At 41.0% G+C, this 11,771-nt stretch overlaps 1 pseudogene; it reads left to right on the top strand.

Annotated features, from left to right (window-relative positions):
* Positions 1–6,569, top strand: part of LOC118610683 — a 34,688-nt pseudogene extending 28,119 nt beyond the window's left edge.
* Positions 6,570–11,771: the final 5,202 nt, after the last annotated feature.

An 11,771-nucleotide genomic window follows, 5' to 3' on the forward strand; every position in this document is an offset into this window, starting at 1 on the left:
TTATTTGTTTATTAGCAACAGGCAGATTTATCTCTGAGGACATTGAATGTGACCTGACTGTAGCTGAGCACACACTTCTGTAGTAACAGTGAATGATCTAAGCAGAGGCAGCGCAGTTATAGGAAAAAGACAGATGTGAATGGCAATTATCAGATAGAATCTGAATGATTTAGTGATAATTAGAGATAGAAGATGACAGAGAAAAATGTATCCACCATCTGGTCTGGTGGTTACCCATCTTGATTTGTCCAAACATTCAACACCCAGTTATGATGTGCCAAGCAGGGCTAACTGTCAAGCAGAGGGGAGTATGTGTGACATGGCTCTAAAGTCCCCTTTATCAGCCTTGCCAACCTCAGCCACCATGATGTCTGCTTCTGTAGTTACTTAGCAAGTATGGAATCTTTCTCTATTCTTTTATGAATGAGGCCACCAGTAGGATTTGTCTAGGTACTCTGCCTTCCAGGACACATCTATTTATAGGCTCTTTATGATCCAAGGTATACTTTTTCCACAATCTGGCCCAAGCTCAGTCTCACACAGAGGCGGAAAGATATTTGTAACTTTGATTTTCAGGGGAAAACTGAGCATGATGCAGTTTTTAAAAATTTGGAATTATATCTTTGGACCTGACCTCCTGCTCTGGACACCCAAATTAGTAAAAGCACAGCTGAATGCAGACAGAAGAGAAACCCTATTTGCTAGCCCATGGATGTAATCTTGGTACACTGAAGGGAAAGGAAAAAGCATTTGTCTGTCAATAGGGCTACGCTTCTGAAGGATCCATGTACCTGAGAACGTGAAAGACAACAACAGGGAAAATCCCACCGAAATTTTCAGATAGGCAACATAGGGGTAACTCTCCCACTGACACTTAATCTTTGCATAAATCTTACAGCAAACATGCTCATTCCACAAGAAGCCATTGTTGCTTCTCAAATAACTCCTAAAGGAGAGTTGCTGGACGTCCCACAATAAATAAAACTGCTAATAGGAATGAGGAAAGTTAATGAAGGATTTTAAACCCCAAATACCACATGTGGACTCTGAACATTTTATTGATACCTTTGCCTGATACTTCGCCCAGGCACACTGGATTGAGGGACACACATATGGCCGTCTACTAGCCCAGAACCCTCACAGATATGCCCCAGCGGTTGTGAGGATCACCATGAACCCAGGGCCAAATGTTGATCTGGAGCACAAAATTCTTTTTCAAGTTGAAAGGAAAAGTAACAGAGAATAAAATTAAAATAGTAAACACAGCCCTGTAAATTTTGTTTTTGTTTCAGTCTACAAATAAAAATAAACTTAAATGGTTCATTCTGGCGAAAGATTATAGGTTAAAAAACAAATGCACAAAGTATTATATAATAATAAGATAAGAACAATTAAGAATAATATATTTCCTTTTATAAACCTTGATGGATAACCTTTAAGATATTTTCAGGGTTGTGTTTAGGCCACACACATGATGGGCAATATTTTTATTCCTTTTTACAAAAAATAAAGCCAGTTTTACTTAAAATAGAAAGAGGTCTATGGGCCTTGCATTTGAGCATTTTTTATCACATAAAATTATCTCTATCTCAAGGAAATAAGAACAAAAGCCAACACATAGGAGCACATGTTCACATACACTAGTGATGTCTGTGAACAAAGAGAAGTTGCTCAGGGGTCCTTGGTCAAAACAATATCTTCTGGCCTTCAGGGATTCCAGAGGCAGTGACAAAATCTACTAGGAGCATAGAATTCCAATTCCAATCTAGGTTTCACCCCTCCTTCCTCTCAGGTCCCAAATGTAACTTCACCTCAGCAATTCTCATCCCTTCAAACCCCTTTTCCACAGGGTATAGAAGTAAAAGGAAGGAGCTACATATGGCTAGCCTCCAGGAACAGAGTAAAAATAGCGTCTTCCTCCTCAGGAGCATCCCCTCCACTGAGAGTTGTGGAAGGAACAGAAAAGAATCTCTGCTACCACTTGACCCTCCCTTTGGGGTAGAGCATGGTTGGAATAAGAATTAGGCAAGAAGGCAAGACTTGTCTACTATGAACCATTAAATGTCACTGCTGTTTATCAGACACAGTCTCCTCTAATTCTCACCACAACTCTGCGAGGTAGGTGCCACATTAGCCCCATCAATGTAAACAGAGTTTAGGAGACATTAAATAACTCACCTAGATCACCAGATCTCCCATGTAATTGTTCATTTTATGTTTCAACTTAGCTAGGCCACATTACCCAGATATTTGGTCCAACACTAGCCTAGATGTTGCTGTGATTAACATGTAATTCAGTAGACTTTGAATAAAATCCATTACCCACTGAATGTGGGCGGGCCTCATCCAACCAGTTGAAGGTCTTAAGAGAAAACACTCTGAAGTCCCAAAGGAAAAAAAAATTCTGCCTCCAGACTGTCTTGGGACTTGAGCTACAACATCCTTTCTTCCCTGGGTTGGCCTGCCTTATAGCATTCCAACATGCCAGCCTCCATGATCATGTGAGACAATTCCTTAAAATAAATCTCAATTTTTCCCTCCCCTTCTCCCTTTCCCTCCTCCTTCCCTTTCTCCCTCCCTCTCTCATATATATATTATATAATCCTCCCACTGCTACAGCCAGCCACTACTGGATCTAGAACTCAAGTATGGGGCTCTTACTCTTTTCACAGTACCTGATCACTGGAAGATTTATAGAAACTGCACATAATTGACTCTCTCACTTTTCAGGACACATTTACAAAGCATCTACTATGTGTTTAGTCCTGTATTAGGGTCAGGAAATCCAACAGAACAATGTAAGCATGGTCTCTGCCCTCTAAGAACATTCAGTACTACATGATATTTGAAGTGATGAAGCCAACCTGGCACATCAATCTGTCTCCAACATTGATGACATGCTGGGGCACCACACAAAGTTTCTGGATAATTGTCTGAAGGACTGCATGCTGACCAACCCCAAGCTACTGAAGTTCTTCTCCAACCTCATGTCCATATGCATCATGTTCACCAACTGCATGCAGAAGTTTACACAGAGCCTGAAACTGGATGGCAAGCTGGGCCACCTGCCGAGGCTGGGCACTCGTCAGAAAGCACATGGCCGAGCATGTGTACACACCTCAGCTGGCCTCCAGCTTCAAGGCCACCATTAATAAGTTATATAAGAACTTCTCAGACTATCTGCTTGATGTTATGGCTCAAATGAGCAACTACAGCACTAGGGACTGCCAGCATGGCATGGCCAGCATCATTTCCAGGCTCGACTTTAATGGCTTTTACATGGAGTGCCTGTTTGCAGAGAGGAGCCAGAAGGTGGCCTCCCACATGCCTGCCCCATGAGGGCCCCAACACCAACACCCAGAGTTGCTGTCACTGCACAGCAAGGCCCTCAGGGCCTTATACCTGCCACAATTGAAAGAAGGATGTGGTGGGCCAGTAGGTGCTGTGGGTAAATGAGTTCAAAGTTTTTAATTACATGTTCCTGAATACATGTGTTGTGTGTGTAACTGGTGTTTAAATATAATATCTAAACGTCAAAAAAAAAAATGACCGTCAAATAACCGTGCAATGACTGTCAAGTAACCGTGCAAAGAGATAGCAGGAGGTGAGTGTTCCAAAGGAACAGGGAAGAGGGTCAAAGATTGATAGTTGGGAGATTAAGACAGGCCTCAAAGGAAGTTAGGTATTTAAATTGATAGCTGTAGAATGAATTTGAATTAGCCAAAGAAAGAGGAAGGCTGTTCTGGTGGAACAAATTATGAGTACAAAGAGTCAGAGGTGAGAGAGGATGGGAAACTGAAGGCAGCCCAGTGAGCTGGAAGCACAAGTGCAGCAGGTTAAGAGGCAGAGGTGGGCTGGAGTAAGCAAACCAGCTAGTTCTCCTCTTGTGAGCTGTTAAGGCCTGTTAAGCTTTAACATCACCCAGAGGGAAAATGGAAGCGCTTTCTCTAGGGTCATAGTTAAAGGTAACTGTGGCAGGAAGCAAGAATTGGAAGTGAGAGTGGGCGGGCATAGTAGATGAGACAGAACCATAGATTTAGTCAGACTTAGTGACTGGATTAAGATTATGCATTTAGAGACAGGGCAGAGGAGTCATAGGGAAGGAGGAGTAGTCTGGGGAATAGACAGGAACTGACACTTGAATTTGTTGAGTTAGAGATTTTTGCATGATACTAGGAAAGAGATGTCCAAATATCCCTTCATCCTCACTTCTCTCTCCTCAATTTCTGACAGCTTGAGAATGCCCTTAAACACACAGGATATGGAGGACCCAATCTTCTTTGATCAGAGATTAAGCATGGCTATGACTGCATATCAAGTTCTAAGTCTCAACCTGTTAAGTGGAAATGAACTCTTCTCCCAAATCTTCAGCTTTCGCTTTGGCTGAAAATGTATTAATCTAGGGAAAATAAATTGCATACGAATACACATGCAGTATCTTCCTGCCTGCATTTGATCCAGAGTGGTCCTAAACTGGCCCTTAGTACACACACATTTTTCCCGTGCTGGCCAAATGCCAGGACTAAGAAACCCATCACTTGCAGCGAGGGTATGTTAATGGCCTCAGCCTGGCCCTGTGAGCTCTGAGTTTTAGAAGGAGGTGCGTATTCCTGACCAACCACTTTTGGCTCTCTGCGCCCCTACCACAGAGCAGGGGACTTCACCCCCTGAAATCTTCCTTATGCTCCCAGAATCTCTGGGCTCCCTCCTGAGCTTCTGACAGAGGCTTGGGGTCCCACCACTGAGTGATTATGGCCTCCACAAAGTGTGACTCTGTTTGTTGTGAAGCTCTGAGCTGGGCGGTGTCAGAAGCTGATCTAAGTGCTTTTGGCAATGGCCAAGAGGAAACTGTCGCTGCAGGCTATAGTGAGGAGCGACAGCTCATTTGGAAATAAATGATAGGCTTCTTAGGAACACCACAAATACAGCATTGGAATCTTATTGGGAGCCCTCTCTATGCACCCTTATAGCCCAGGCCACTTGGGAGCAGTGAATAAAAAGGAAAAAAGAGTAGAGAGAGGAAGAGACTCATATATCCCCCTCTTTCCCCTCTACCTTAAATCTCAGCATCGGCTTCAGAGAGCTTCAAGATGAAATTAAAAGCAGACAGCAAAGTCATCATTTTCTAATCAGAAAATACTTGAAACAGAGAAGTTCATTTATTTTGCAGGTGCAAAGCCTTAATTGCTCTTGATTTCTCTGTCTTAGCTTCTGGGTGGGGCCCTCACTCTCTTACACTCCTCCTTTGTTTTAGCACAGCCTCCCCCCCTCCCCCCCCCCCCCCCCGTCTGCAACTGCAAGAACAACTAACCACCTAAGAATGGGTGTTGCAGAGCCTGCGGCCCTGGCTCCCAGATCGTCTGGATGGAGCAGTTCTAGAGCAAAGACAGCAAGACTCACACACAAGGCCACATGTGGGCTGGCCCCTCTGGGCCCTGCTGAGAACGAATTCCCCAGGGCACTGAGATTTCCCTACATCCCACCAGCTGTCGGGGCTTAGAAGACCCAGGTGGTTATCTAAAGTCAACTCTGCTTCAGTTCCCTGACACTGCTAGCCAGCTGCAGGCACAGCCTTGGTGGCCCTACCTCAGCTCCTGCCTCTCCCTGACGCTCAAGAGGCAGCTAGCAAAATGCTTCTAGGGTGGGAGACTAAGCTCCCGTGCTTCCTCTGCCTTCCCCTGGGTCAGGCCTAGTATGAGAGAAAGAGAAGCTGGAAAGGTGAGAAAGCAAGGACTTTGTTGAGGATTCTTTAGTTTTAAGAAACAGAAATCCGTTCAATCTAGCTCTTCCATGACAAGGAGACTTCTCATGATACTTTTTCTCTCATGAATGCCACAGATCAGATGACAGTTTTTCTGTCCCTGTTCACATGGTGTAGAGCCAAGTGCATTGTCCATTTTCCAAATGAACAGGAAATTAGTTTGTATTTTGTGCAAGCACCTCACTTCCGGATTTATCTTTCCTTATCTTCCCTTTGCCTTATTTCTTCATTTGTTTCAGTTTACTTCAATCTTGCTGCTTTGCATCCTTTTTTGCTTCTCTAAATTCTTTTTAACAGCAAGATGAGAAATCAGCCCTCCAGGGCTAGAAAGGGTAAGCCACACCAAATATCTCATGACAAGCCAGGGGCCTAACTTCTTCTAAACCTAGAACTCTGGACTCTAAATGCAAGGAGACTCCTCATGAAAAAAAATTCTCCTGCTGTGTTCAGAAGTTTACTATTAGACAGAAAAAGAAAATGAGACTCTTTTCCCAGGCTGAACCCAGGGGAGCAGGCCTGAAGGGCTCTCCATTCCACCTGTGTACACTAGCCACTGTCTGCAGCCTGCTGGTGTGAGGGCTCCTCCCTATAGACCAGGCACTGCAGTCAGGACAAGTGAGGTGCTATGGGCCAGAACGATGGAGCTTAGATAGCTCCTGGCTAGAATACAGCCCCTGAATATTTGGTGCACATCAGCACACACAACTGGCCTTCAGGAGAGAAACACCCATAACACCCCCTACTTGTCCTAATTGTGTCTTCCCCTCTAGGGTCTGCCACAAGCAAGAAAGCAAAGCAGGCAAAGTAAGCCTGGTAATTCCATGGTTCAGCATCCCCTCCTCTTGGAAGCCTGTGTGCTCTGCACCCTACATCTTCACACCTTCCCCTTCCATTTCCTGACTCGCTCTAAGTGAGGCTCCCATGCTCAGTTAGCAAGCAGTTAGTGACTTAGGTGTTCATCACCTAAGCTCAGCTAGAAAAGCAGAGGTTTTCTAATGACTCAGGAACAAACAGTGGACTCTGGAGTCATGTCCCTTTACAATGGCACAAACCACTGAAGTGACACAAATGGAGGGACCTCAGGGCCAGTGGTAAAGATCATGGCATTAGTATCAAATGGGGGAGAAATAGCCTTGGTCCAGTCTATATTCTTCTTTGACTTCTCAGATATTAGCAAAGGGCATGGCATAGAATAGAAGATAAAATGGGAAATAATAAGTTAAATTTTACTCACTGAGTACTTACAAATGACCAAATTCCATTCTTTAGATTGATGTATAGTTTATTATGATAGTCACCTAAGGTATGTAATATTACACTCACCATTTTAGAGACAAGAACACAGGCAAAGAGAGAATAAGTAACTTGCCAAAGCTAGTAGCTAGTGGAGCTGGGATTTGAATACAAAAAGGCTGACTTCAAATCTTTTCTGTGGTGAACACTGTGGTGGCACCCTCACATCCGTTCTCCTTGGTAACAGAACATTCATTTTACTCCAGAATATTGCCTTTTAGAGTAAAAGATTTATCAGCCTCCTTAAAGCTAGCTGTGCCTATGTGAATTATATTTGCTTTCTACAGTATAACTGGTAGAATGATGTGTGAACTCTGGGAGTTTCCTTAACAAGGAAGAGGCATGCACTTCTTTTTCCTTCTCCTTCTTTGTGTTTGGAACATGAATATAATAGCTGGAGCTCCAGAGGCCATTTCAGATTATGATGTGACTTTGGGAATGTGAAACTGGAGAGTTGGAAAGAGCCACATCACAGATCTGCCTTTCCAGCCCTGATTGGTCTACTTTCAATGCTTTGGGATGAAATAAACTCATCTTATTTAAACCACTGCAGTCTGGTCTCTATTATAAGTGAATAAACTAATCAACTTTCTTAACTAATAAACTTTCTATCCAGATATCATGTTTCCATGATTACCTATTTTAACCCTCACAACCATATTGTTAGGCGAGTGACATTCATTTCATAGAAAGAAAAATGGAAGCATAGGGATATTAAGTACCTCAACCTAGGTCGCCCAGCTTGGAGTGGCAGAAATGAACACTCTGATGCCTAGGAATGTAGATGCCAGGTGAATGTGCCCAGACTGGGGCAAGGCTGGCTAAATAAGAACCAACAGGGGAAGAAAAAATTTGAAGACAATACAAATAAATGGAAGCATATATCATGCTATCGAATAGGAAGAATTAATATCTTTAAAATTTCCATACTACCCAAAGCAATCCATAGATTTAATGCAATCCCTATCAAAACACCAATGGCATTTTTCACAGAATTTGAACAAATAATCCTTTAATTTATATGGAACTATAAAAAATTCCAAATAACCAAAGCAATCTTGAGAAAGAAGAACATAATTGGAGGTATCACACTACCTGATATCAAACTATACTTATTATAAGACTGTAGTAATCAAACCAGCATGGTACTGGCAGAAAAAAAACAAAAAAAAAACAACAGACATATAGATCAAGAACAGAATAGAGATCCCAGAAATATGGGCCCACACTTATATGGTCATTTAATCTATGAAAATGGAGGCAAGACTATAAAATAGGCTAAAGACAGTCTATTCAATAAATGGTGTTGGGAAAACTGGATAGATACAAGCAACAAAGTGAAAGTAGACCATCTTCGTACACTATATATAAGAATAAACTCAAAATGAATTAAAGACCTAAATGTAAGACCTGAAACCACAAAACTTCTAGAAGAAAACATAGGCAGTAAACTCTCTCTGACATTGCTCTTGGTAATTTATTTTCTGATATGTCACCTTGGGCAAGAAAAACAAAAGAAAAAATAAACACATCGAACTACACCAGACTAAAAAGTTTCTGTGCAGTGAAGGAAATCATCAACATAATGAAAAGACAACCTACTAAATGGGAGCAGATATTTGACAATATATCCGATAAGGGGTTAATACCCCAAATGTATAAAGAACCCGCAACTTAAAACCAAAAAAAAAATCCAATTTTTTAAAAGAGGGCAGAGGACCTGAATAGACATTTCTTCAAAGAGGACATAAAGAGGACCAATAAACATATGAAAAGATGCTCAACATCCTTAATAATCAGAAAAATTCAAATTAAAACCACAATACAATATCACCTCACACCTGTCAGAATAACCATCAATAAGTCAACACACAAGTGTTGACAAGAATATAGATCATGGTTAGTGGAATTGCGCATTGTTACAGCCACTATGGAAAACACTATAGAGATTCCTCAAAAAAATTAAAAATAGAACTATCTTATGACCCAGGAATTCCATTTCTGGTTATTTATCCAAAGAAATCCAAAACACTAAGTAAAAAAGATTATCCATCCCTATGTTCATTGCAGCATTATTTACAATAACCACCATATGGAAGCAACCTAAGTGCCCATCAAATGGATAAAGAAGTTGTGATACATATATACAATGGAATATTACTTGGTGATAAAAAAAATGAAAACTTACCATTTGCTACAACATGAATAGATCTGGATGGTATTATGCTAAGTGAAATAAAGAAAGATAAATACCATATGATCTCACCTATGTGGAATCTAAAGAACAAAATAAATGAGCAAACAAAACATAAGTGGACTCATAGATGCAGGGAGCAAGCTAATGGTTGCCAGATGGGAAGGGGTTTGGGGGCCAGAGTGAAAAAGCTGAGGGTATTAAGAAGAACAAATTGATAGTTATAAAATAGTCATGGAGATGTAAGATAAAGCATAGGGAATATAGTCAATAATATGGTAATAACTATGTATAGTGCCAGCTGGGTACTAGACTAGTCAGGGGGGAAGATTTGTAAATTATGTAAATGTCTAACCACTATGCTGTACACCTGAAGCTGTTACTGTTGGGGGTGATTTAAACCTCAGTGTCACCACAATGGCAGGGGCAGACAATTGCACAGAAGTGTAATTAGAATTTTTCTTTGGTTCTTCCTCATTGATTCAGTGAAAAATAACAGGTCGGTAAGATTTAGACAATATTTATTAAAAGTATATTATAGAAAGACAAAGTACAGTCCAAGAAGGAACATGGTTTTAGTGAAGAGAATGTAACAATCCAGAAGTGGGAATATCTGAATTATATTTGGGCTGCGATGGGTGGTTTTAAAGCATTCTTAGGTAATTGGCACATGAGGTTATTTTAATTGACACTTGGCTGCTGTATAACTCGTTGCCTAGTGCATGTGTGCTTACCCAGAATTCAGTCTGTTATAATTAGATTCATGAACTTCCACACACAAACATAGTATTATAATGACAGTATAATGAGGCTTAAATTGTGGGCAAATTAGGGCAGTACCTTCTGCGCAGGCGTGTATGGCTGGATTAGACCAGCAAAGATTATGGCCCTCCTGACCTTTGTCTCTGGGCATGCAGGAGAGATTTTCTAACTACCTGTGGGGTGTTCTTTGGGCAGTCTCTAGGCTGAGGCCCTGTTCCTTTTTCCCCTGTCACTCATGTCTGACTAGTTACCTAACAAAACTAATACAAAAATTACTGAATGTCAACTGTAATTGAAAACTTTTTAAATGGAGGGAAGGTAAAAAAGAATAAGAGGTTGAACTTTTCAATTATAAAACAAATGTCATGGGGATGTAATATACAACATAGGTAATACAGTAAATAATATTGTGATAGCATTGTGCAGTGCCAGATTGTTGCTGGACTTATGGTGATAAGGTATATAAATGTTAAATAACCTGAAACTAACAATATTATATGTTAGCTATATCCAAAAAAAAAACAAAAACACAAAAACAAAAACAAAAAAAAAACCTCTAAAAAAAAAAGGAACCAATAGGGGAGATATTGATTTAGGAGTTCTGAGTGGAGTCTGAGAGCCTGTACTAGAAACAACTTCTCACATGATTTTAACACATAGCTAGAGTCACTGTCCTTTTCCATGTTTAACCAATGTGAATAATTGAGAAAAGTGGGGTATGGAAAAGTAAGATTAAGGCAAGAAAAATGGGAGAAAATGGGAAAATCTCTGTGGATCACACATATTCAGAGGGTGGAGAAGAAGAGAGAAGTGGGACTTCTCAGGCCAGGGGGATCCCATCAGTTTCAGAGGAGGGGACAGTCTTAACTTTTAGCAGCCAATACTCCCAGTAGGAAGGTGGATGATCTAGTCAATTATGTGGATCAAGCCTCAGCAACAAAGGCATTAACACATGCAGGAAGGGTGTTATAAAGTCCAAGGCCCAGGAGAAATGTGAGATACCTTATTAAAGTTACTCTCACAGCCTGCCTTCATTTTTAGTTAATAATGTCCCTGTGGTTCTGCTCATAGCTATAGTGTGTGTTGTCTGTGCCTTTGGCTGTTGGTAGTTCCATCTTTCTCTGCTTCACAGATCTGTTTTTATCATGGTAACTGAAAAGATATTGATTGATAGAATAAGAAAGTGACTATTTACTTTCCTGTTTTATATCTCACTAACGTTTGTTTCTACAGTAATAAGAGATTAAACTGGTCAACAAGCAACTGACTAAAAATATTAAAGCTTCAGGAATTGAGAGTAGCTGCAAAAAAAAAAATCTAAAGTACAGAACTTTTAAAATGCCATTTTATTAATTAGCAACATATAAAATAATATATGGTCTGTTAGACATTTTCAAGTGGAATAGTGATATGGCAAGGAACCCAGAACCTTCCGTATATCTTCTTCTGCCCTAGCCACACCCTCCCCTCTGACTCTTTCCCTTTATGTCCAAAAAGTTCCAGGTAGAGGTGTGTGCACACAAGATAAGTGCCAACTCCTTCACTCATGTAGTTAGTCAATGTTACTTGAGCTCCCACCATAAGCCAAGCACTGCTCATGGTTTTTGGATACAATGTTGTTGGTGGAGTTTAGGAGGTTGTAGAGAAGGTTCATATTAAACAAAATTCAAAGTAGTCTTCTATCGGACTGGACTCAATCAAGTGGAGGTCTCTTTTGCCTCTTTTGCTTATGCTAGACTCCATTTCCCCTGGGTCCACCCC

The sequence above is a fragment of the Rousettus aegyptiacus genome, unplaced genomic scaffold (assembly GCF_014176215.1).
Source record: "Rousettus aegyptiacus isolate mRouAeg1 unplaced genomic scaffold, mRouAeg1.p scaffold_m13_p_13, whole genome shotgun sequence".
NCBI lineage: Eukaryota > Metazoa > Chordata > Mammalia > Chiroptera > Pteropodidae > Rousettus > Rousettus aegyptiacus.